The 27,816-nt window shown below is 44.7% G+C and overlaps 1 protein-coding gene across 1 annotated transcript in view; it reads right to left on the minus strand.

Moving 5' to 3' along the window:
- The window catches only part of ROGDI (rogdi atypical leucine zipper), a 421,371-nt gene that overhangs the window by 109,809 nt on the left and 283,746 nt on the right, over positions 1 to 27,816 (minus strand). The window lies entirely within an intron of this gene.

Genomic DNA, 27,816 nt, shown 5'->3' on the forward strand with positions numbered 1-27,816 from the left:
CCACTCAGGCACTCTCACACCAACAAAACCATTCACACACCTACTCACAAACCTTTACAACCACTGACATACCCATTTACACTCACCCATTAAGCCACTCAGACCCATACAGCCACTCACACACCCACAAAACCACTACACACCCACTTCTAGTCCCATAAAGCCAATAACAAACCCACTCACCGACACATACAGCCACTCACATACCCATCCTCTAAGGTTAAAAGTTATAGTTAGGAAATACAATTTAAAAAAACCTTAGGAATTCACTGAAAAAACTAAAGGTTAAAGGGATGTTGTAGTTAGGAAATAACATTTTAAAAGTCTTAAAAATACTTAAAAAAATCCAAAGGTGACAGGCACAGAATTTACACCCACAAAACCATACAAATTCAGCAGTTATAGTTACCTGAGCTAAATATAACGTACGGCCCACAATGCACGGTTTATGATCTTACACATTACATCACTCATGACAAAGTCAGTGACATCACTGATGACATCTCAAATGGCAGCTTGTCTTATTAGGTTTAGATACAAATTTGGATATTCTAGTAATAAACTATTATAATAATATATTTGATAGCACAAGGGCCAAGGTTTAGAAGGCCTGCATACTGCAATAAAGAGATTCTACTCAGACAAGGCAAAGGATGCGTTTGTAATATGGACATGAGACTTAAACATATCTAAACGCACTGTAGCTCTGAGCAAGTTGTGTGGTTTAATTGATCCCCCTGAAGAAGACATGGATGATTTTAATCATTCCCACTATGAGGTCTATCATTGGGATCAGGGTGCAGAGTAATCATGATCATATATGGGTCTCCAGAAATTACAGGGTGATTCCAATTGCTTTGGAGGTTAGGAATACCTGTTAGTGACCATAACCTTTAATCCCAGCAATACAGTTGCATTGTTCCATGAGTGAGTGTCCGGCAAAAATATCAAACATTAAACTGGGTGGGCAAAATACAATAAGAACTAAATGGACAGCTGTCAATCCTACTGACTTAACGCAGAGTTAACAAAGGAGGATAAAGATAATTTCTTAACTTATTTGGAGGGAGATACGGAGCACGCTCTAATTATTGACGCACATAATATGATATCAAACTCCATAAATCAGTGCCTGAGTAAAGTCGCTAAAGGCACTAGACAAGGGCCCAAGGGATGGTTCGATCATAATTGCACTAATCCAAGAAGGGATTTAATTAAGCAGCTGCACCCGCATCTAAGGGATCGAGTAGCAAGTCTAAACAGTAGAACATGCTATAGAAACAGCTATTGAAGCCTAAAAGAAAGATCAACAAGAGAAAGATTGGGTAAAACTAATGCAGGCCACAAAAACCAAGGATAACACTATCAACCCCTTTACTCAAAGACCACTATGCCCTTTCAATCTCGGCTGACGTTTGGATGGATCACTTCCTTTAGCGTTTTACACCCTCTACAGACTTCGTTTAAAAGGAAGGGGCATTAACAGATATAACTGAATTTGATATTAATTTTACCTCAGAAGATATGTAAAGGGCATTCTCTAAATCTGCATTGGGCAAAGCACTCGGAGCGGATGGAGTTCCTAATGATGTGTATTAATACCTCCTGGCTCTTTGGACCTGTCTGCTTACTAATTTTTGAAACACAACTGGCTCGGGCAGAGTACCAGCTGCATGGTCTGAATCTTTAATTACCCTACTTTTAAAAAGGGTTCTAAACAAGATCTGCAAATGTTAGACCAATTTCACTGTTCGAAAACTCAGCTATAATTTTAGGGAGGGTCCTCTTAGAATGATTAGAGGACTGCGCAGAGGAAAATAGCATTCTATCATGAGCATAGTAAGGATTGAGAAGGGGCTTAGGTACTGTGGAACAATGCCTTAATCTAAATCTCCTAATGAGGAAGTACTTGGAGCAGGGAACCTATATATGTGTTTCATGGACTTAAGCAGTGCCTTCGATTTGGTGAACCATAAAACATTATGGAAGTGTAGGTTTGCCTTAGGGGCCCGAAGGAAATCATTTCATTACTTGCCAATATAAATAGTAACTTAACTGCAAGAGTACGATATGGAATGCAAGGTGAATTAACCAGATCATTTAGGATACACAGAGGAGCAAGACGGTGCATGTTAGCTCCCTTCCTCTTCTCTCTGTACATCAAATGGAATAGATGAGCGCTTGCAGACAATCTTAGCCGACACCGCGAGAGTAGGATCATGACACTAACCGATTCCACCACAAGCAATATGATGCTGTTCTTTTGGCCCGAAAACCCAGCAAATCTGCAGGTTCTTATTGAGTCTCTTAATGATTGTATGCAATGTTTTGATTTGAATATAAATCAGGAAAAAATATTCACTATGTAATATCACAGTAAAAAAGGTAAACATATCCCTTCTTAAAAGGTAATAAGATAGCACAAAACAAATCTGGTACCTAGGGATGAGTTTTTCTAATTATGGGGGGTGGGATGCGCATAAAGAGGCTTGTGTTTCTAATATTTCCAGGAATAACAAGGGGATATTTAGATTTGCCACAAAACTAAGCAAAAAACCTGTTAGAATTGTTAACACTCTACAATGCCAAGACGGTATCTGCCACAATTTATGGAGCAGGTGTCTGGGGCCTGGGAGAAAATAAGATCCTACAAAGAAAAGAGGATACATTTGTGAAAAGGCTAATAGTGGTACCATACTCTATTCCTAGAGTTATTGAACACATGAAAGTGGACCTCCAGCCCATATGGATATTATTGAGTCAAGACCGCTGATGTCTGGACCAAACATGAGGCTCAACTAACCCAAGAAATATTTAGGGACTGCAAGGCATTAGAACAAACAAAGTATTGTGGCTATCCGACATTAAAAATATCTTACAAATTCTAGAAGGCAAGGATATGAATTTGTGGGAAAAAAACGGAAAATATTTTACACTACCCTGAAATTACATTAAAAGAAGCTAGCATGGGAGAAGTGCTTGGATGCAACTAAATTCAGGGAGGAGTCAAAAAGCATAGTCAGGGCATACGTATCACATCATAGGCAACAAGACTTAAAGAATTACCTTGGCTGGGTACAAAATGTCCGAGATAGATTTCTCTTGACAAGATTCCACTTCTCCATAATACACCACATGGTGGCCGTTCCGACGGGTACAAAGTGGGCTGAAAATTCCATAAAACGTCCCTGTGGCAATCTCTCTACACAATCAACAATGCATAATCCATCTTTTCTAAATTTATGTGGAGTGTAGGAAAAAGTACTTAAAGCATCTTTTCTTACATGAAGGCCCGTACAATTATCAAAAAGCTGACCAATTTTGAAAAGCTATGGATGGCATTAGGGTCAGCTATGCTTTAGCAAAATACTTCATATATGTATCAAGAATTAGGAAAGGGCTGCAGGTAGATGGATTTTGCCTCACTTATCAAAAGTACTGGGCACTTTGGACCTCACACAAGGACAAAAGTAAAAATTCTGATTGAAGTTTACCTCCACTTGTCTGCAATACAGTTGGAAATCCCATCTGATAAAAAGGCATCAAGCATTGTGCACTTTCAGACATTGAAGATGACATTAATTGATAAAATAGTGATCAATGTTTTCTCATAATTTCTACTCTTTTAAACTAACATTACAATTAAAGAAAAGAGTAGTTTTAAACACCAACAAGACTTTTTTTTTGAACTCATTACATGTATTTTATATAAGAATATATTTCCCTTATTTCAAGAGGAGTAGTCACTAAGAGGGAACTACGTCTCGATCTACTGCACTTATGAAATGTTTTTACGATGTGTGCTCTTGTGATTTATCAGAATAATGAACCAAATAATGTTTATTTGAATATATATTTTGACAGTCCATGTATACTATACTAAGACATGCAAACTATCCTTCTCAGGGCATGGAGAGGATTGTGGTTATACATGCCTTTGTACACTGAACTATGTTTCATGTTATAAACAGATACCTTAAACAATCGTTGTGTACTTCACCACAAGATACATGTGTACATGTAAATATTGCTGTACATATGGGTGTGTATATATAGTGGGGGGGGGGGGGGGGAAGAGTATGCCTGCTGCTAAAGGTTTACTGTCATGTGTCTATATGTATGTATACGCTAATTTCAGTTCTTTTGATATTCTCACTTGACAAAAAGAATCAGTTCTACCATATCTACTTTGTTTAGCTAAGACAAAGCTGCCATTCTCCATTATTAAAGTCCATGTTACAGCAATCAAGGCCTACAAAAAATATCCTTCAAAAATGTAGTTTTTTGAAATCCTTGTAGTTCAGGATTTAGAAAGTTTACCCCTCATCCAGAGACCTTACCCTTCATAGAAGTTGAATAGTGTTCTTTCACTTGACCATGGGCCCTCCTTTTGAACCTATACATAAGGCTTCCACTAAACATCTATCATGGAAAGCCCCTTTCCTTTTTGCAATAACCTCTGCATGCAGTCAGCAAAAGTCAAGCTCTATGTTCCCATAAACCTTACAATTTCACAGTAAAAGGGAGAACTCCCCCCAAATTCCTCCCTAACGTAGTCTTGGACTTTCATTGTAAAGACTTGAGAAAATCGAGACAATTGCTTGCGGACAGCGTTTACTACGTCAAAACAATCCCGCTCTAGATGCAAACTCTTGCCTACTCCTGTGCTATCTGAAAGCTAACAAAATGTTTACCTCTGGTTGAATGGGCTTTTGTCTTAGCAACTGAAGTGGCTACTGTTGCATTACTGAGAAATTTTCCAAACTCTGAGAAAAGAAAGGCACCACTGTGGATGTCTGTTCGCACTTTGAAAATACACTATTTTCTTGATTCAGATACTACAACAGATGCCCAAAGTAGGGCAAGCCTCTTTGAGGAATCTCTTAGCTTAGTTTTATTGACTTCATCTCTTTCCCCGCTGAGTAAGCAATGAGCTTGCCATTCTATTTAGTGCTTATGATTTCAATCGAAATCCCCTGAAGGAGAAGGAATGGTTTCTTGCCTGTAATCCTAGTCCACATCCAGGTGTATTGCCACTAAAATTATAAGGAACCCTACCTCCTCTCCGATGGAATAGATAACATTTGATTATACTAACCTGTTACTTACTACCTCTAAAAGAACTGAGTTAACTCACACCAACATAGCATGATGGGACATTGGACGTCAGGGTGCCCTCAAAGGTGCAGTATTCCATTATAACATAACATAACATGTTTATTTGTAAAGTGCACGTTCAACCCCGACGGGGCATCTTGGCGCTGAATAATAGATGTTTATTTTTACTCTTATCATTCTATCATAGCTGCAGCCTATAAAGTTACACTGGCCTATCCTTCCCCACCATTCACTTTACAAGCTAAAGAAAAGAGTTTATAAAGCAGGTTTTAAAATGTCACTTTTACCTCTTTTAGTGACCTTCAAAGAGTTAATTAATTTATTTCAGTATTTTAAGTAAATTATTGGAATTGGCACTATAGCTAGTTTTTAGGCTACTAAATTATACATTTTTGTCATATGTACTGCAGAAATTGTGTCTTTGAAAAAAGTGCCCTTGGATCCCCACATGTGGACAGGACTATTCAGTACTTAGGATTTCACTAGAGATTCCTCTCAAGGAGAACTAGGATTATAACTAAGAAACCATTCCTTACTCTTTGTACATTTTAGTGAAGGAAAAGAGAACAAAGAATGAGTTCAGACGCATTCTACGCCTCAAGACGGCCAGCAATGAAATGGTTAATTACCGGTAGGAGTAGTTTTGCAGTGTGAAGAATTTTCTGGATTCACATGCTGTGCATTATTCTGGCATCTAGTAGTTTAGTCAGGGACTCTCTTCTTGTAGTATTTTCTTCATTTTTAAGTCGAGCCTAGTCAGTGCATGCCCTGTCTCTAGAGACATGCTGTATTCAGTCTGTGGGCTTATAGCCACCTCGAGCTTTTGATTAGCTTGTGTCAGTGTCCTTCAAAAAACATTGCCACTGCTTGTCCCTCCTTTTTCTCAATAGTTAACTCCTATTAAGTATTGAGGCAGAATTTGTTCTCTTCCACTTGTGCCATTAGATTTCATGTTTTTGGAACTATTTTTTACATTCAGAGCAGCACTTCCCAATAAGCATGGCGCTCAATTAACCGCTTCTACTCTTAAATGTAATCTAGCACTTTCCTTGTGGAACACGCTTCACGGAGACAATGTTCTTTTAATTTATACACATGCTTCGTGCGATGTTATTTTTATTGATTTAAACTTTTTGAGGATGCTCAGCATGATGGCCGCCGCACTTCATTTGCCCGTATGTCCCCCTTGCTCACCACTGCCTGCCTCTAGGTCTCCACAATCTGCACCCAGACTCAGGAGTGCTCGAATGGGGCACCAGGATGCCGTCTGGACGGGGCCAACTGTCGGAGCAAGTCACTCGTGCAGCCATCTTCCTTGATGGCTAGGCCATGCACCCATGTTTTCCTTAGTAACAAGGCCTCTTTTTATTAGGTAAAGCCTAGGGGATGTATCTCATGACATGCTGTATTCAGTCTGTGAGCTTAAATCCCACCTCCAGTTTCTGACTGGCGTTTGTCAGTATCCTTCAAAAAGCATTGTTTCTAAGAGGATAATGGTCCCTGCTTGTTTTGCATTTAGCACCTCGATTTGTCTGAGCTTTTCCTAACGTTTCTTGCTTAAGCTGCCTCCTTTCTGGCTAGGGTCTGATGACCACCCGAGCTGCAGAGATGCTGGCAGGCAATGTACCCAATACGCTCACGCCACCCCCAACCCCACCAATAGTGAGTGAAGTTCTGCCAGGCAGCTGTTTGCGGGTTTCTCGATGCTGCTGTGGATTGGTGCACTCCTCTGCTTCCTGGCCTGCAGCATCCAGGCAGACACGGAGAACGAACCGCTAAACAACAATGTGAAGGTGTGCAGCAGTCAAAGACAGCTGCACTTAGGGGCAGACTTCGTGTGAGCAGCCACTGTGGCCAAGTGTGCAGATCACATCCCTGTCCTTGCCACTAGTCGGCAAACCCTGTCCCATAACCCCCATTTTTGGCTGTTGGTCAGAAGATCCGGTCCCATACCCCTCCTCCTCCCTCCCACCTTCTAGCTGCTGGTCGGTAGACCCTGTTCCAGCCCCTAAGCTAAAATATCCATGGCTTTATCTGTGAACTTTAGGTACTGAAGTTTGTGCTAATTTCATTCTCTCAATCTTGCACCTAGATTACACAAATCACACATACATAACTGAACACCTGCACTACAGCTTCAATGCAACGCATTCGGAACCAAATCGGCTTCCAAACACTGTCCTGACGAGTCTCTCCCTCTCACCTCCTCCACCCCCCCCCCAATTTGTGTTATTAGGATCCTGTATGTGCTCCTCTTTCAGTCCTGCACACAATCGCCACTTCCCCCAATCACTTTGCAAGATCCTTCTCTACAAAAATGTGAATCATAAGCATTTTTCCCATTCCTCACTTTATGCCATCCCCCACCCTTGTTCCCCTCTTCCTTACAATCAACTGTCTTATTGTCACCCCCTCCAACAGTAATAGCTATAAACCACTGGATTCAGTCCTTCACACATTTTTCTTCACTGACACTGTGCTCATTCACATCTCAAACTTCTCCGCCACATCCCCATTACAACCGCTTGTCTTCCTTGCTTTCTCCTTGACTCGTACCTCATTTAATGCAAGTGGTTTTCTACGGTTATCTGAGTCTACGCTGGGCATCGCATGCACTGAACTCTTCTGGGTTACTTCTTACTTAGCCATTCAATACTTCTTAGTGTATTGAAGTCCCCTTCGCTCTTGGGTCACCCTCTGCCTTTTGGCATCTATGAGTCTGTCTGGGCCTCTCTCTTCTGCCATTACACCCTTTCACTGATGAAATCTCTCAATTTGGGATATTTTCACCTCTTTTATCCCAATACTACCAATCACCTTAACCAAGCTGCACAAGTAAATCTCTAAAGCCACCTCACCTTATTAACAGCACATATTGCCTTGCTGTAGATGGACAGGGAATTGTTCTGCACCTCCGAATGCTAAGCACAGTCAAATAGGATTCATTTCCTGCTGATCAACCAGAGCAATCGTAACCGTCCTTGCTACCGTCGAATTCCATCTTGATATTGTTTTACATTCAGACAAAAAGTTTGGGGGAACTTTGATGGACCCTTTTGCTGCCTAGACACCAAACTTTGGAACCAGATAATTTAATCCAAAAGAACCCTATCAAAACATCTTACTGATCAAAAAACTCTTAAAATCCTCCTTATTCAGACTTTTCCATATCGTAATTACACCTACTAGATTGTCCACAGTTGTTCTGACTTCCCTAGAATACTGTTGAAAGTTAATGATGTTCTATTGAACCTGAATGGTTATGTGTAAAGCTCCCCACTGTCCTATAAATAAGCTCATTCTCTTTAAATATTGTAAAAAAACAAATGTGTTGTTCTGCAGTCCTCAATTTAACCGCTTCGCTGTGGCGGAAATTCCCGCGGGGTGCGACCGAATCGGACGTGTGCGCAGATCGGACAGCCCCCGGCCGTCCTCCGCACACGCCCACGGTGACGTCGGAAAAGGTTAAGTACTGCCTTTCCGCCTGTTTGCCTTTTTTCTTTTGCAGTTTTATATACCGCAAACTTGGCCCCGAGATCTAGCGTTGATTCTTTTCAAACTTTACTGGCCCTTGTAGTCAAAGTCCAACCAATCACAGTCCAGAAGGGACTAGGGTGCGGTTTCCTATTGGGAGGTGGCTGGAAGGAAGTACTGTTTTCTTTGAAAAACCCAAGGTACAAATGTTAGGAGTGCGTGGTATGAGTAGTAGACAATGATTATGGTGTACAGTGCTATGGGTGGCCATGGGAGAGCATTGCATTATTTGTTTGATTCTGTGCATTTTTAGGAAGGTATCGATGTTCGCTAAGGAGGTGAATATAATGTATATTCAAGTGGTTATGTAATAATAGAGTTAACAGATGTCTCTATGTTAAACCAAGGAAGCAGTTTTTTCCAAAGAACCTATTGCATTCAGGTAGTGAGAGAGGTTTGCCACAAATAAAAAAGATTATAGCAGTCCACCAGAATACAGGGGATTAGGACCAAGAGCACAAATAAGGTATTTTGTTTTATAAAGTCAATTGTGAACATTATGTAGGAAGGTGTACACTGATATACCTTCAAGGTTTTTGCAGTAACCTGGCCAGTGTGATTTCAACAGCCTCCCTTTCTCCCTCGCCATTTTGACCATGGCTAAGTAGTCATTCTAGGAAACAAAATTCAAAGGTATGTCACTGACATACCACATATTAACCACTACACAACTTCACACAACAAACTTCCAATCCAACACATCTCTCCCTTACACTTCCACCAACCCTACCAACTCTCCCCCACACACCCACTGCCCCTCTCATCTCTCCTTCACATTGCCACTACCCCCTCTCATCTCGCAGTTTCACTGACCCTCTCATGCCTCTCTCACACTTCCTATCTCCTCTCTATACTGCCTGCTCACACATACTAAGCAGTTTCTTTCCTGTGCCTTTTCAAGGTTTCCATACCTCAAACCATACTTTTCTCCTCTTCTTCGGATGTCTTCTGCATACTCCCGCTTTATGTCTCTGTGGCCTGCTCTACCCTTCTTTATCTCTCTCACTCTTTCTGCTCCTCTGCATATAATTCATTCTCCACTTCCTGCACAAACTACCTATCCCTTTCTATGATGTTGTGGGTTTACAGGAGACATGGGATAGGGACTGTGATTTCTGGCTAGATGGGTACACATCTTACTTTTTAGCGGCCCAAGCATCAAGCTCAGGTCGAGATAGAGGGGGGCTGTAGTTCTTAATATCAGTTAGAGTGGGAGGCTCGGTGAAGATTCTAAATACTTCATCCCAGAATTACCTAGTTTTGGAAGTCACTATGCCAAACAATTATAAATTTGTTTACATCAACTTTTACAACGCCATGCAAGGCACTCTTCTTAATGAAAATATCAATTCACTGGCAAAGTTTTTAAATTAAATATAAGGAGGGTCAAACCACTTTTGTATATTTCACCCTGTTGGGAGATTTCAATATACATTTATGCCAACTTAAATGCCAATATAGAGACCATGATAATATAGATAACCTGCCCTATTCACATTTTGAACACTCTGCAAAGGGGGCCGCTGTGGAAGAACTACTCTCGGAAAATAACCTATCTGAACCACAGTTCTTTGATATTAACGAGAGGGTGGCAACATATAGTGCAAGGGACATCAATACCATCATAGATTATATTTTTATCTCCCCAGGCTTGTTGCAGAATGTTATCTCTTATAATGCTATACAAACTATTTTTAGTGATCACAACCCAGTGGTGTTGGAATTGGATAATAATAATTTGTTTTTATTTAATAAAGCTGAAAATGTAGAAATCATGATAGACCTAGCTGTCCAGGACCAGGGGAGACAGGTAAAATGAAATAAAATCATCCCAGAGGACTTTTTCCAATCACTTAATTTAAAGGTGGGGGAAGGAACTCAAGACTTGTAGGGAACCACTGAAGTTTGGGGGGAATATTATTTCCTCATTTGAAACAATCTGCCGACAAGTGGCTGAGGATCTAAAGAGTAAGCCCAAACATAAGGTGCAAAAGGGGTAGTTTGATAACGATTGCTCTATATCCCATAGAGAATTACTTATAGCACTAAAAAAGTCACCCTGAGATAGACAGGAAGTCGCCAGCTTAAGGAAAAAGTATAACACAACAGTTCGAAGGCGTAAGAATGAAATTAAAAAACAAGCATGGGACCAACTTTACGAGAAAACCACCTTGAGGGACAGTGCCAAATTTTGGTCAATAATTAATACCCCCTTATTTAATGGCAAAGATAATGCACCATAGGAGGTAAATATCCCGGAACTGGAGTGGCTAGATCACTTTGAGAAAATTTATGGTAGTAACCTTGTATTAGATCATTTTGAACCAGTCCTGGACGAGATCCGGGAGAGCCCGCTCAGATTTTCTATCAAGGAGGTACAGAAGGCCATCGAGGACACGGCCAGCCATAAGGCCCCAGGCGGGGTACCGGCTGACATGTATAAATCAAATCTCAGCATATGGACAGTAGTCCTCACCAATGTATTTAATATAGCGTGTTTAGATAAAGCCAGAGTCCCAACAACTTGGTCACAGTCTATCATTATCCCCATTTTTAAGAAGGGCCAACGGGGGGATGCAAGATGTTATAGGCCCATATCATTGCTGGATTCTTCATTTAAAATCTTGGGTAAAGTGATCCTATCAAAGATTTCATCTTGGGCTATAAACAATGATATTCTGTGTAACGCCCAGTACGGTTTTAGATCAGGGAGAGGCACCGAGGATCAATGCCTAAATTTACATCTCATACTGAGCAAATATACAGCTGCGTCCAAGGGGTCAATTTATTTGGCATTTATGGACTTGTCCACAGCTTTTGATCTTGTCAATAGGTCAAAGCTGTGGACAACGCTAGTTGTTTAAACGATCATTGTATTGACGAATTGATGGGATCTTCATTGATGGGTTTTTGTAAAGTTTGTAAAAATTTCTCAAATTATCAATTAGTCGCTATCGACCGCCACTGAATATTGTGTATATACTGAATTTAATTTTTTTTAAATCTTTCAAATCTTTTAACCTGAACATTGCTTTTTATAGTAATTACTGTTCTTGACATATCAATGTATTTGTATAGCATACTTTTATGATTTTAAAATAATCGAATGAAGTGATTTTGACTCTGACCTATCCCTCTCTATCTTCCTTTCGATCTATTCTGTGCAGCTCTCACTCTATCTATTCACCATGCCACATAATTCCACTACACAAATACACTCCACACCACACAATTCCCCAACAAATAACTCTAACTCTCCCAAATGTGAGATCTATTACATTGCAAATACCTTTTTTATGTTGCTGTTAGACTTCGCAATCTTTAAATTTTTTCCCCCCCAGTGATTTATGTACTCACTCTACTAAACATGGGATTATCATGGTCTTAACTTTTGTCTTGCATTTTACTCTCATCCTGGTTTTCTTGGTTTTGCCTCATTTCCTGAGGAAGCGGTTGGGTCCTATGTAAATCCAGAAAATTCAAGCTGCAAAACTAGTTTTTCCCGGGAAGCAACCATTTCTTTTTGCGCACAAATCTTTTTGGGATTCACATGCTGTACATTGACTTTGTAGCAGAGTCTGAGTTTACTGTGGAGGATGGGTTTGAAATGAGCTTGAACTTGCAAACCAACGTTTTAGTACTTTGTCCCACTTGTGATTCTCTATTCACCTGGATATCTACGTAGTAGTGCTTTGCGAATGTCTGCAAGGATGACCAGGTAGTTGCCATGCATGTCACTTAAAGGAACATTTGCCAGGAAGCCTAGGGTTACTCCTTTCTTCCATGTGGGGTGTGCCAGGGGATTAGTTTCCATCTTTATGCCAGCTTTCTTGTGAAACATTTGTATTGTCTGGGCTATCCACCTTGAGGTAGTTCCCTTAGTAACTGGCACTTTTCTGTTTTTGTCTGTGAGGGATACAAAGAACAGTTTATTTCCCAACTAGTTTTCTTCTCTTTATGTAGTACATTATTGCTATTCATATGCCCAGCAGATGCAGGGCTCTTTCAGCTCAGGTCTTTAGTTCCTGGAAGAAACTGGGTAGTTGGATAGTGTGGTCTATATGGAACTGTGATAGGACCTTTGGTAGGAAGTGAGGGTTGGTTCTCATGAATACCCTGTCCTTGTGTATCTGCAAGTGTATTTCACTCAACCTGTGTATTGATGAAATTGTCATTAGGAAAGATGTTTTTAGTGTGACAAATTGGAGTGTTGTCCTGGAGTGGTTCGAAGGGGTCTTACATCAGTGAGTTTACACTAAATTTGGGTCATATAGGTGTAAGTGCTCATCTTGGTGGGGCCATTCTCTTGGTCCCTTCAAGGAACAGTCTGACAACCGTTGTAGTGAAAAAATGTCTGTGTGAGTGGGCCACTATAATTGCCAAGTGCACCTTCAAGGAAGCATAGATCAGTTTATTGGCCAGTAGGTGGGTTAGTTATCTGATGACTGTGCTTGGTGCCCTGTTTTGAAACAGGCCAGATTTCTGGCACCACCTATTGTACCTCTCCCATTTGGCCATGTAGCACTTTCTCGTAGCTGGCCTTCTCGCTTCCCTTAGGACTTCCATTGCCCTCTCCAGAAGCATCAAAGGTCTGAATTCGATATCCCCAGAAGCCATGCTGCCAAACTCGGGGTGTTAGGTTCTGAGTGGAGAACTCTCCCCGCAAGCATGGATAGCAGCTTGTGTGGTACTAGCAGTCTGCATGATGCTCTTTACCATCTCTATTAGTTCAGAAAGAGATATGTTACTTACCCTGTACGCTTCTGTTCGTGACATGTAGTGCTGTAGATTCACATGCTCTGCATACTTCCGCCATCTCGTGTTGAGTCCAGATGTGTGAAAGTTGTTTTTCTTCAAAAAAGACTTTTAAGTCGCAGACCAAGTTACTTAACCTTGGTAACGATATATCTGTAAGAAATATAGGTTAGTTATAGATTCCTTACCTTAGAATTACCCCCAGGCGTCAGACTGGATCCAGAAAGTTTATTATTCAGCAGTACCTCTGCACGTTAGAAGGTGGCATCGCGCCAGAAACACAGAGCTATGCAAGACACTAACCACTGGTGCACAAAACTAGGACCCTGAAAGGATATCCTTAACCCTAGAAATCAGTTCGCAGAACGGGGAGGATGGGTGGGACGGTAAGTAATCTATAACTAACCTATGTTTCTTACAGATATATCATTACCAAAGGTAAGTAACTTGTTCATCTGAAAGAAACAGTTAGTTATAGATTCGTTACCTTAGAATAGATACCCCAGCAATACCAACCCTGGAGGTGGGTCTGCGAACCAAGTTCACACCAGAGAGACCCAGAGAACAGAACGGCCAAAGAAGCGGTCCCTCCGAACTTGGCTATCCAGACAGTAGCGTTTTTTAAACGTGTCCAGCGATGGCCATGTAGCTGCCAGACCAATGTCATTTCGAGGGACTCCTCGTCCCAAAGCAGTAGTGGCTGCCACCGCCCTGGGGGAATGGGTGCTTAGCCCCACTGAAGGCTATTTTTTGCTAGAGAATAGCAGGCTATAATACACAAAACAACCCATCTGGAGATGGTCTGCTTATATACGGCCCAACCTTTCTTGGTGCCCACATAACCAACAGGGAGCTGGTCATCCACCCGGAACTGTTTGGTGCTATCCAGGTAGAAGGAAGGCGCACGTTTTGGGTCCAGACGGTGGAGCCTCTCTACCTCTTCAGAAGGATATGGAGGCGGAAAGAAGGGGGTCAAAGTTATGGTTTGCCCAATATGAAAGGAGGTGACCACCTAGGGAAGAAAGCATGGAGGAGTTTTTAGAACAACCTTGTCTGGATATACAGCCTGAAAAGGGTGCTTGGATGTAAGAGCCTGGAGCTCACTCACTCTTCTGGCAGATGTAATGGCTATCAGGAATACAGTCTTAGGAGTTAGTCTGAGAGGACAGTTGTGAAGTGGCTCAAAGGGAGGGCACATCAAAACGGGTAAATACCAAATTAGAGTCTCACAGAGGCATTGCAAAGGGGATAGGAAGAAAGAGATGAGTAATGCCTTTTAAGAAACGATTTACAACCGGGGACTTGAAGAGAGAAGGCTGATCAGAAATTCTAAGAAAGGCAGCAATGGGCCAGAGATAGCCCTTGACAGTGCCCAAAGCAGAGCCCTGCTGGGCCAAAGAAAGGAGGAACAAGAAAACCTCAGAAAGAGGGTCAGACAGGGGATCCACAGCCTTTGCTGCGCACCATGCCACAAATTTGTTCCATCGGCAGGCGTATACAGTCTTAGTGGATGGACGCCTGGCTGCCAAGATTACATCATAGACCTCGGGAAGCAAGTCGAATTACGTCAACTGCCGCTGCTCAATCTCCACGCAAGGAGGTGGAGGCTGGACAGGTTCGGGTGGAGGACCGTCTCCTGCTGCTGCGACAGAAGATCCTCCCGAAGTGGCAGTCTGATCGGAGGATCAATGGTCATGTTGAGCAGCTCAGGATACCAGACACTTTGTGCCCAATCCGGAGCCATGTGAATGACTTGGGCCCGGTCGCACTTGATCTTCTTCAGCAGAAGTGGTATAGGCAGAAAGGTATATGGAAGAAACAACTCTGCTCGCGACAAAAAGCGTCACCTAGCGAGTGCCACCTTGGAAATTCCAACGCGCAGAATTGCTGACATTGCAGCTTCTCTTGAGTGGCGAATAGATCTAACCAAGGCTCTCCCCACTGCTGAACGAGACCTTGCATCACCTCCGAGTGAAGACGACATTCATGATCCATCATGCACATGCGTCTGAGTTCGTCCATCAGTGAACCTGCCAAGTGTTGAACCACCAGGGATATACCCGGATGTTCCAGCCATGTCCAGAGGTGGAGGGCCTCCTGACACAGGGTCCAGGACCCCACCCCTCCTTGTTTGTTGCAGTACCACATGGAGGTGGTGTTGTCCGTGAACACCTGCACTACTCTTCCCTGAACAGAGGAAAGGAAGGCTTTCAGTGCAAGACGGATCGCCCGAAGCTCCAGAAGGTTGATGTGGAGCCCGGACTCCGCTGGAGACCAGAGGCCTCTCTCATGTGGCCGCCCCATCCCAGAAGGGATGCCTCTGTCACCACTGTGTGCTCTGGTCGGGGAAGGGAGAGGGGTCTGTCGTTGATCTAATCCTGGTTCGTGAGCCACCACTGCAATTGTTGTGCAGTGCCCTTCGAGATCTGGATGCAATCGGACAGATTCCGGTGATGCTGTGCCTACTGAAACTTCAGGTCCCACTGCAGAGCCCGTATATGTCACCTGGTATGATCGGCAAGCAGGATGCGTGGAGCCCATGAGGCCCAGCAGCCTCAGGGTCATCCTGACCGAAACCCGGGATAGAGGCTGAAAGATCGGAATCATACCCCTGTTGAACTGTAATTTAAATGACCCACAAGGCTCCATTTTGTGTTGCCATGCTCTCGGCAACCTGGTGAAGAATTCCTTTCCACGTCCCTGTTGAAACTTGCTCACCCCTCCCCGCGCCTTGTGGTCCAGCTGATTCCGAGAAGCTGCCTGAGTACCTCACCCCCAGTTGTGCCAGAGACTTAGCCACATCCTGCCCACCGTTGGTAACTCGGCCTGTCACGACAACCTCCTGTGCCCTGTGACCACACCATCTGGTCAAGGAAGCACGAGGCTGTGCACCGTGACCACACCAATTGGGCAAAGACGCACGAGGCTGTGTACATTGTGCAATCAGAGACAAATGTCCCCTGGCCACGATTGCGCCACATAAGACTGACGAAGGACTTGTCTGATGAGGAACTTGTCAAAATGAGGAACTTTGTATTGTGCAAATGGGAGTGGCTAGCACTATAACTATGTGTGGGCTGCGGAGTAAAGCAGCAGTCTCCGTAGAATTGTCTTTGTACCATTCTGGGACCCTGTCCTTAGCTCGAGCTAATAAATAACTTACTTCCCTCCACAGCTGGTTGTCCTAGTCTCTTTGGTAACGTATGATTTAAGCAAGAAGAACCCATAGATTCTAGGTGTCCCCTGCACCGCTGGCTTTGACTCTCCAGTGGGGAGAGGTCTCCAAGGAGCCGGTTCTACAGCACGAATATCCCGGACTCGCTGTTCGGGAGGATAAACCTGAAACTGCGTCATGTCCAGAACCGCTCCAATGAAGAGGAGCTTCTGAGAGGGGGTTAGGTGTGACTTCGCACGTTGATTGAGAACCCCAGCAAATGCAGGAGGTCGGCCATAGGCTGAGGTGGGGGACGACAGCCTGAGGCGAGCCAGCCTTCACAGCCAGTTGTCGGGATAGGGAAAGACTTGAACCCCGGATCTGCGCAGATGAGCTGCGACCACCGCCATCACTTTCGTGAACACCCCAGAGGCGCTGGTAGGGCCAAAGGGGAGCACGGTAAACTGAAAGTGCTCGTGGCCTGCCGTGAACCGCAGGTAATGCCGGTGGCCCGGCAGGACGAGGATGTGAAAGTAAGCGTCCTGCAAGTCCAACGTTACCATCCAGTCTCCAGGGTCTAGGGCAGACAAGACCTGAGCGAGCGTCAACATCTTGAACTTCTCCTTCCAGAGGAAGCGGTTGACGTTCCTGAGATCCAAGATAGGACGCAGGCCTTTGACCTTCTTGGGAACCAGAAAGTAGTGGAAATAGCAACCACAACCTACTTCTGGGGCAGGAACGTGCTCAATGACACCCTAGACCAGTAGTGCCGAAACTTCCTGTTGGAGAAGGAACAGGTGATCCTTCGACATGCGATGGTACTGAGGTGGCATGGAGGGTGCCAAACCCACCTGTCTGACGTGATGATGCACAAGTGGGGGAGGTGATGGCGGATCGTGCCACCCACTGGCGATTGATGGGCCTGAAATGTCGGACTAGGAAGGTTTGGAGGCGTAAGCAGAGGGGGGGTTGGTGGTCTGGCCTGCTCGCTGGCCCCCAGAACCATGGCGGTGGTTCCCAAGTCCCTGGCCGTGTGAAGTATGTGGAACTTTCGTCTGCCTGTGGCTTTGAGCAGGACATAGTGGGGCACCCCTTCCGTAGCCATAAAAGGGGCAAAAAGCAGACTGCACAAGGTGGTTGGAGAGGCCCAAAGACTTGGCCGTAGCCTGTAAGTCCTTGAAACGCTCTAGAGCATTGTCTGCTTTGTCGCCAAAAAGGCGACGGCCATCGAAGGGCATGTCCATAAGGGTGCTCTGGACATCCCCAGAAAAGCCAGTCAATCTCATCCAGGCGTAGCTTCGAAGGGGTACCAATGTGGAAATCGTCCTGCCTAGAGAGTCGGATGTATCTAGCTACAGCGGATGGTAAACTTTGCAGCGTCCCTCCCTGCGGCAACAGCCTGGGAGAGTATGGTCCAGGCCTCCTCCGGAAACTGAGGCAGCATTGGCACAACCGTGTCCCACACAGAGTGGGAATAACGGCACAATAGACATGCAGTGTTTACCGACCACAGTCCCAAGCTGGCGGAAGAAAAAATCTTCTTCCCAAGATGATCCAGCTTCTTGGATTCCCTATCTGGTGGAGCGTTAGGGATTGCGCTCTTGGAAGTAAAGGCTTGGACCACCAAGCTCTCAGGCGTGGGGTGTTGGGAGAGGAAAGTGGGGTCGCCTGGGGCCGGGCTGTGGCGTTGGGCAATCATCCTATCCACTGGAGCCCACATGTTGGGCCTGGACCAGGTGCCCAAAAGGATGTCGGTTAGGGCTTCATTAAACGGCAGTAGGGGCTCCGAAGAGCTCACTTGCGGTTGAAGCACCTTGTCAGAAGGTTAGTCCAGACCGCCACTGTAGGGAGCTCGTGGTGGAGAGCCTCAGCCGAACTATGCAACACCACTGCATAGGGAGCTCCCTCCTCCGTAGGCACGGTAGGAGGAGACACCTTGCCAAGGTCTGGAGCGGTACCGAGACCACTGGCATCCCCCAGGTCCTCCCTCCAGTCCGGGTCATAACCCAACTGGTCTGTCAGAGAGTCACCTGACCCTCCCAGTACTCCTCCTCGTCCTCTGGGTGCCAATCTCGCCTGGAGTGAACAGGAGCACAAAGACACCACTCGGCACCGGATCCGGCGTCGGTTGACGCCGGACCGGCTCCGTGTCCACATCAGGATGGAGGCCGGGGTAGACGCCCGCCGGAGGCATGAGCGGCGTCAAGTGCGGGTGCGGGGCCAAAGGAAACAGCAAAGGTATAGTGAGATCAGCCGGCGCCGATCCGAATCCAGGCCTGGATCCTTGGGGGCCCTGTGGCGCCAGAGCCACCGGCAGGGAAGGCCTAGGACCCCCAACTGTGTCTGCGGGGCCCAAAGGCGCGCCAGCGGAGTAGGGCTGCCCAAAGATGGCATGTATTGCCTCGTAGAACTGACGAAGCTGGGCAGGGGTTGCTCCGGGTCCCGGGAAGGGAGGGAAACTAAGAGTCGAGCCTTCAGGCTCCGCACGCAGAGCTGCGGGAGAGGCACCGCCCACATCCCTAGTCCCGTCAGCCGACCGACGGGGAGAAATGGAAGAGCGATGATGCTTCTTCGACTTCTTTTGCTTCGACTTACCTCACCTCAAGTGCGAAGACTTGGATGATGAGTGGTGATGGCTCCGCGACCGGTTCCTTCACCTCCCTCGCGACTGGTACCTCGAACGGCGCGGAGCCAACTGCTGGTGCGCAAGAAGCTTTCAAGACCGCTCCCGCAAAGACTTCTGAGCCATGTTCGTGCAGTCGGAGCACGACTTGGGGTCGTGGTTGCGCTTCAGGCAAAAGAGGCACACGCATTGCGGATCCGTCACCGACATCAGTCAGGTACAGGAACCGCAAGCCTTTAAGCCGGGCATCCCTACGTACACCAGGAGTCGTTAGGACTCGAAAACACATTGACAAAAGTCGCTCAAAAAGTTCAGTCAAAAAGTGACTGGAGGTACCGTTCTCTCCTGATCTGCGCTGGCTGACGCGGAGAAATAAAGAACTGACGTCAGCGCGCGAGGGCGTCGTCTAAGTAGCTACTGTGACGTCATCCCGGCGACCACGGCACCAAGGGCGGACGCAGAGCCAAAAGACATCTAGGGTATGAAGAGCTCTTTCCGCAACTGAATCCAGTTGTGGAAAGGAAACGGGTATATCAACTGACTGATTGAGGTGGAAAGATGACCGCTTTTGGAAGGAATTTTGGGTTGGTTCCAAGGACCATCCTATCTGTGTTGCTGGAAGAAAGGTTCTTCCAAGGTTAATGCCTGGAGTTCACAGACCCGATGGCCACTAAAAAAGCAGCTTTCCAAGACAAGAATTGCAAGGAACAGTTATGCAATGGTTCAAATGGCAGACCCAAAAGTCTGGTAAGTACAATATTGAGATTCCATGCGGGTGCAGGTGGGACTCTGGGTGGAAATACTCTTAAGGTCTTCCACGAATGCCTTAATAACTGGAACCTTGAACAAGAATAAATGTTGCCTGATTTGTGCTTGGGCAGCAACGGCAGCTAAAGGTAGATGTATGGAAGTGGAAGCGAGGCCAGAGGTCTTCAGATGAAGGAGGTAGCAAACAATGTTTTGCACAGTTGAATCAAATTGATTAATTTGTTTACTGCGACATTAGAAAAATATTTTAACTTTGAGCCTGACATGCTCTAGTTGTAGGTCTACGAGCTTCTTTAATAATGGTCATACAATCTTGGGGGGCAAATTAACCTACTTCTATGTCCTCAGGAGCCAAATTGCAAGGTTGAGCTCCTTTGGATTTGGGTGACCAATTTCTCCTTGCCTTTGAGTGAGGAGGTCAGGATTGAGGGGAAGCTTCTCATGGGGAACTAAATAGTGTTCGAACAGTGTAGTGAACCATGGTTGGCAACCTCCAGTGGGAACTATTAGAATGAGGGTGATAGATATTTACCTGAGCCTCCAAACCACAAACTAAAGAAGAGGGAGAGGTGGAGAAGAATAGGCTAATATCCCTGACCAGTTCATCCATAGTGCATTGCCTCTGGATAATGGTTGGGGAATTTTGCGTTGTTTGCAGTTGGAAACAGGTCTATCTGTGGAAACCCCCACTTCTGAAAGTATGGGAGAAGGACTTGTGTGTGGAGTTCCCACTAGTGGACTTGTTGCTGCATCCATCCTGAGGATGTAGGCAAAGTGGGTGTCCATTCCTGGGAGGCGTGGCATCAGTAGATGGATGTTGTGATGTACTGCCTAATGCCAAATCGCCAGAGATAAGATGTGATAACCGTGGAAAGTGCATCCCCCCTGTTTTTGAAAATAGTTCATGGTTGTCATGCTGTCCGTCTGGACTAAGACAACCTTGCCTGCCAGGTGAGTTAGAAATTCTTTCAATGTTATGTGAACAGCTAGAAGATCGAGGTAGTTGATTTGAAGACCATGGTGAATGATATCTCATAATAAGCCCTGAACTGTGAGATCCTGAAAGTGGGCACCACATCCTGCAAGGGATGCATCCGCTTTGAAAATGACCTGGGGAACAGGGTTGTGAAATGGCCACCCCTTTATTAGGATTTGTGTGTTTCACCACTGAAGAGATCAAGGAGTGCGGCTGTCCACAAAAACTAGATCTTGTAGCTGACCCTGTGATTCAGACCATTGACGCGCCAGACATTCTTGCAGTGGTCACATATGAAGTTGAGCATGTGGTACTATTGCAATGCACGATGTCATCATGCCTAAGCATCGCATAAATGTTTTGATTGTTGTGTTGGTTGGGTTGAAACTGCTGAAGTAGTGTTTGGATTTTTTGAATCCTGGCCACATTTGGGTATGCTAAACCAAACGGTGTGTGGAGCATGGTCCCTAAATACGGCAGAATCTGTAAAGGTTAAAGGTGTGATTTCTATATGTTGATAAACCCTAGTTGATGGAGAAGTTGGAGAGTAATTTGTGTGTGTTGTTGACACATGAGTTGTGTACTGGCTTTGATGAGCCAGTCGTCAACATATGGGAAGACATGAAGATTCTGTCTTCGCAGATGTGTTGCTACTACTACTAGACATTTGGTGAACACCTGGGGTGCGGTAGTAACTCCCTGGGGTGCGGTAGTAACTCCGAATTGAAGTATTTTGAACTGGTAATGTTTTCCAGCTATGAAGAATCTGAGGTATTTGCGATGAGCTGAACGGATTGGGATGTTGAAATAGGTGCCCTTTATGTTTAGTGCTGACAAAGTCACCTTGTTGAAGCTGTGGGATCATGTCCTGAAGAGTGACCATATGGAAGTGTTCTGATGGTATGTAATGATTTAAGGGTCTTAGATCCAAGTTGGACGGTAGTGATCAATCTTTTTTGGAAATTAGAAAGTATATGGAGTACACCCTTGAACCTTGATGTTGAAATTGGAAAGGGTTTATGACTCCTTTGAGCCAAAGAGCCTCGACTTCTTGCTTGAGCAGGTTTTGATGTTCTATGGAGAGATTGTGTCTGCAAGGTGGAATATTTGGAGGTGTGGTTATGAGCTCCAGACAATAACCATGTAGAATAATGTCCAACACCCACTGATCTGATGTTCTAGTTTTCCAAGTGGGAAAGAAATGCAGTCGGCCCCCAACAGGTGTTAAATGTTGGGGAGAATAAGCAGAGAGTCACTACTTTGAGGCAGAGGGAGCAGAGCGTGTTGAGGCAGCCCTACAGTGACCCTTGGAATTATTTCCCCCATATATATGCCTTTGTAGTACGCCCTGGAGGGGGGATGTTTGTTACTGCCTAAATGAGGAGGTAAAAGCATCAGATGATGTCGTTTCTGGTGCCATGTTTGTATGAGTGACGCTGATAGGAGCCACACAAAGTATGGGTTTGGAGCACTCTCATTGAATTAGCTACTTTTTCATTTTCTTCAATGCTTGGTTCACCTGAGGACCTAAAGAGATGCTCTTTATCAAAAGGCACATTTAATACTGTTCATTGCACCACTGGCTTGAAGCCAGATATATGTAACCAAGAACGCCTACACAACAATACGCTTGCTTTGGTGTCCCTCGCTGCTATGTTCGCGAAGTCTAGGGCAAACTTGATTAAATTGTTGGAGATTTACTTTCCCTCATTCACAATATCATGTCTCCCATTTTTTATACTTCTCAGGGAGGTATTGGACGAGCTACTCCATCTCGTCCCAAAGTGCCCAGTCATATCTTGTTAACAAGGCTTTGGTGTTAGTGATCCACAAGTGATTGGAGGATTGTGCTGCCACCGGATAAGTTTGGATTCCTTATCAGGTGGAGGAAAACCGGATGATGATTGTGATTTGGATCTTTTACGGGCATTAGATAGAACTAATGAGTCTGGGGAAAGCGAACCCTTGATGTAAATAGGATATAAGGGTGCCGGTGTATATTTCTTGTCGACCCTGGGTATAATTATAGATGGTTCTTTAAAAATGTTGTCAGAATGTCGCAGCATACCTTAAGCATGGGAAGATATTGACACCATCTATGCATGCTGGACAATATTTCAAAAAGAAAATTGCCCTAAATAGGGTCTTTGTGTATGGGGACCTGGTGATATGCTTTTGACCTAGTAATGAGATCTTGAAAAGATGAAGCATCATCAGCGATGATGGTCTGACTGGGTAGAGATCTGGGTCAGTATCACCTGGGGGAATCAATGCCATTATTATCCCAAGAATGTGTGGCTGTGGATATGAATCATCGCCTCAGCCATGATCATCAGTGGGAGATGTGGAGACCCCCGTGGTACAATGTCTTCTGGTTCACCATGAGAATGTTGTGATGAAGTTGGCGGTGGTGGTGGTGAAGAGGGTGGAGGAGGTGGTTGAGGCGGAGAACAAGGGAGAAGAGGAGGATGCAGAGGGCTGGTGGCAATGTCCTCATTTTAAGCTGGCATTGGTACATTTGTTGCCTCTGCAAAAGAAGGCTGGCACTTAGATGAGTTGGACATCAAGTGCACAGTATGAGCTAAAATTCGGCTAGTGTGAGCTGTATATGTAGTTATTTTAGCTTCAGATCGAGCAGCTCCTGGGTGATTTGGAGGATTGGTTTCTGAGGCAACTTGGATGCCGAATCTGAAGTTTTTTGTGCCAAAACAAGTTTCTTTGTCAGAGCAGAGGTGGTCGGAGCAGACGCGTCTGGGAGCCGGCTGCTCAGAATACAAGAGGAAGCTGTTCAGCTCGGTGCAGGAAGTAATTGTTTAGGCTTTACTTTTGGTGCAGAGCCTGAGGTCAGGGCATCTGTAGCAGATGGTTGGTGCCTATCATCACCTGCTTGCAGTGATGGCCTGGGCGCCGTATATTTCGGTAGAAACAGAGTGTTTCTTGGGGGTGGAACAGGGGCATGGGTACTCCCGGTACGCTGCCCCGAAGTAAGATCTTGCATCTGGAGACTCATGTCAAGGTCAGAGCAAGACCCGGAGTAATGGATGGAAATAGCCTCTTCCTTCGCAGCAGAGGCCTTATGACGCTCTTGCTCGTCGACATTTTGAGCAAAGATTTCGGGTGTTTTTTCTGTATCTCTGCGCTACATCTCTTTGCCATGCACCAGATGGTCATGCAATGTCTTTTTCAATTGAAAGGATCAACAAGCCTCACAGTCTGCTTCCTGATGGTCCAGAGACATGGGTAAGTTGCAAACATGATGGAAGTATTCTCGGGTACTTCGTATGGCACCTGGAGTAAAAGCAAAATGGAGTTTTTTCCTTCATCAGCGCCTTCATGGTCGAAGCCGATGAAATAAAGAGTAGGCCCAAACTGACAAGGCCCAAAGGCTGCGATTGGAGCACGTTGAATCGATGGGTGAAAGTTTCTGTTTTTCTGTGCGCCGATGGAAAACGTAACTAAAACGATACCGACAAGTATGGAAATGAACAGCGAACCAAAAAGAGTGGGAGACAGTCTCGAACCAGAGCTCTACACAACATGTCTGAACCAGAGGGCAGAAAATAGCACTCTAACAATGGAGTCAATGCCCATGCACAATATCACCAAGAGGAGGAGTCACTGTCTTGTGACGCAAAATACTTTTTAGAAGAAAAACAACTTGCACACATCTGGACCCAACATTAGATGGCGGACATAAGCAAAGAATGTGTATCTACAGCCACACATGCCTCGAACACCATGTTTGTTTCGCCCATTGGAGGGTGCTATCTGGGTTAGCATTATCCGCAACTGTTTGCACTTGTTGATCACTCATGGCATAAGTGGGATTGGCATCAAAGTGTATGCAAATTTCCCTGACCAGTCTATCGACAGTACATTCCCAGGGAGTGGTGGTGTAGGTCCCTGGAGGTGAAGCTTTGGCATTTTGCGTTCTGTGGTTTTGAGAACAGGTCCACCTCCCCCACTAGTGTTTAGAGTACCTTTATGTCTTGGAACACTATGTTTAGTTCCAATATGTTTATGCAGTTTGTTGCTTTCCAGACTCCTCTGATGCTGAAGTTCCCCATGTGTGCTCCCGTTTGAGTGGAGTCTGTGGCGATACTCACTCTCCGAGTTGGAAAGTATGAAGGTTCTCCCCACTTTTAGGTTCTCTTAGTTCCACCATGCCATTTCCTCTTGAACTTTCTGCATGCCACCACTAGATCCTCCCAACTCCTGGTTCCCTGTGACCATTGTGTTGTGATGTACGGCAAGCAGCCGAGAAGTATCTTTGAAGATTCTTTATTAAGTCTTAGTTACTGGTTAGCATCCATGTAAAGCAACCCCACCAGGAGCAGTCTGCTGCTGCCCAGCCCATACTCCAACTGTCACACCTCGCCACACAGGCACCCAAACATTCCAATCATCTCCATCATACCAACATTCCACTCAAAACACTCACACTGGCTGAACAGCTGGAAGCCACGAAACATAGGAGAAACATTAATACCTAAGCAGGATATAATATATCGTCTCCCTTTTAAATTGAAACTAAAATGAAAATACTAAGTGGGAACAACTATACACAAAAAAGTACACATGAAGAAAATTGTTCAGAACCCAGGGATGCAAGGTAAAGTATAGCATCTCGAAAGGAACTCAACACTTAAGAAAGCATACAGGATGAATAACTAGATACATAAGAAATTTCATCCATCTTCCCCTAGTTATAGAAACATCTTAAAATGAAGAAACAATGTTATCAAAAACATCACAAGAAACTAGCCCGCTGACTATGAAATACTAAAGAACACTAAATGATGAACTGATACACACCAAGACATGTGAAAACATTGCAGACATGGGTGTGAAGCACCCGATCACACATCACAAAACAGGGCAAAGGAATGTAACTAGTATCCACTGGTGACACGCACCCCCAGAACTCTATCTCTAAAGTTAGGGATCGAGAGAAAAAAAAACACAGGTGACCTACACCCCATGTAGAGATCCCTCATGTAAGAGGTAGGAACCCAAACTGTGAAAACGGGACAAGACCCATCATGGCACCCCTCATGTAGAGGACACAAACTTGCAGAAATGGGACTGTAACCCATAAAGACATCCCTTGTGTAAGGGTATTTACTGTAAACTGCGTAAATGGGATGGACATCCAATTAGCCACCTCTCATGTAAAGGTCAGAAAACAATAGAAATGGGACTTTAACCCATATTGACATCCCTCATGTAAGGGTTTGTCATGTACAGCGTAAAAATGGGACGAAAACCCATTCCTGTCCCTCATGTAAAGGAGTGTAACGTGCAATGAAAATACAGGCCAATTCCACCTATATGACAAATCCCTCCAAGAAGGGTGTGTAACTACATACCTAGAGTTGGGTGACAACCACCCACTAAAACACTAATACCACCCTCATGTAAGGATGTGTAACATGTGAGCAGGGACTAGATGAACACCACCCACTAAGACGTTAGGACCTAGACTAACCAAAGAAAATGGGCAAATAACACCCAACAATTCAATGTGCGATATGAATCGTACAATGAAACAATGAAACATAAGATGTAACGTCTAATGTCAGCATAACAATAAAGTGAAAGGTGTAAAATATGCTAGCATACAAATTTAACTAAGCCACAAAAATAAAATGAGTTTATCTTGAATAATACCATCTAGGCACACACTCCCCAGGACGAAAAATTGTACTAAAGATTCACAATAGAAAGACATCTGCCCACTCAGCAGGTCATTCAAGAAAGCTTAATAACTTGAAAAATTACTGAGCAGTAATGGATGACCCAGCTAGATCCGTAAACCAATGTGCCTGCATCAGCAAAATTGACATTGGTGAGAAATGTATCACCCATGGAAAGAAAGACTGTCCAAATCCTACATAGCGTGCCACTCAAAGCTGGAATAGAGTCTCTCTCCAAGGTGTAGTGGAGGTGAGTGACTCACAGCAAGGATGTACCAGAGAACTTCTGAACAGGTTGACAGCTTCCAACAAGCTTGTCAAAATAATGTCAGATCAAAAATAATCAACTGTAGACTGTGTGCTGTCATGATAATTGAGCGGGGCTACTGGACCCCACTACATTACCGTTGGCAACTGGATCCCTCTTCGGCAGAAATCTCCAGGTTAATAGTTCGCAGAGATGCAGTATCACAGAATGCTGCGGCCGGTTTTTTACTTCCATACCCACGGTGCTCACGGGCTGAGCGAAAAGGCTATGGAGCATCCCACGTAGTGCAGCAACAATAATAACCTTGAGATTAGAGTACAAACTAAACTCCAAGATGGAAGCACTCAAAGGTGACACGCGCCGGTTGACTCAAGGCACCACCGTGTTGGAATGCATCCAACAACAGTTTGAAAGCGGACAGAAACAAAGTCGTCATAGAAGATCCTTCATCAGCTCCACGCGACTCCATGAATAAGGTAAGAAGCATGCACCATGGACTCGCACTACGACCACAACATAACCAGAGAATGCACGCAGTGTTTCAAACGTAAGAAATGAAGTACTCGGGAGTGACCCCTCACTTGACCTCACTCTGAGACAACACATAGTTGTGACAGGGACAACGCAGTTGACCTCTCGCCCAAACCAACAAATGCATTCGTATGAAGCTTCTTCAAGTTGAGTAGACACTCATTTCACTACGCTCAGTGACTTCCAAAAACACAAGTTCACACCGCGATGTGTCGCACAGGCAGACATTTTTTCAAAGCACTATGAAAAACACTACGACGGGGCATGCTGTATTTTTTGTCCAGTAATAGCTATTAATTCTTGTTGTAGTAAGCATACATCCGACTGGTGTAGCTTGCCTTGAAAGTCTAATATCCATATGATGTGAATAAATGCAGCATGACTAGGCTGGGG

This window comes from Lissotriton vulgaris, chromosome 10, assembly GCF_964263255.1.
Source record: "Lissotriton vulgaris chromosome 10, aLisVul1.2, whole genome shotgun sequence".
NCBI classification, from domain to species: domain Eukaryota; kingdom Metazoa; phylum Chordata; class Amphibia; order Caudata; family Salamandridae; genus Lissotriton; species Lissotriton vulgaris.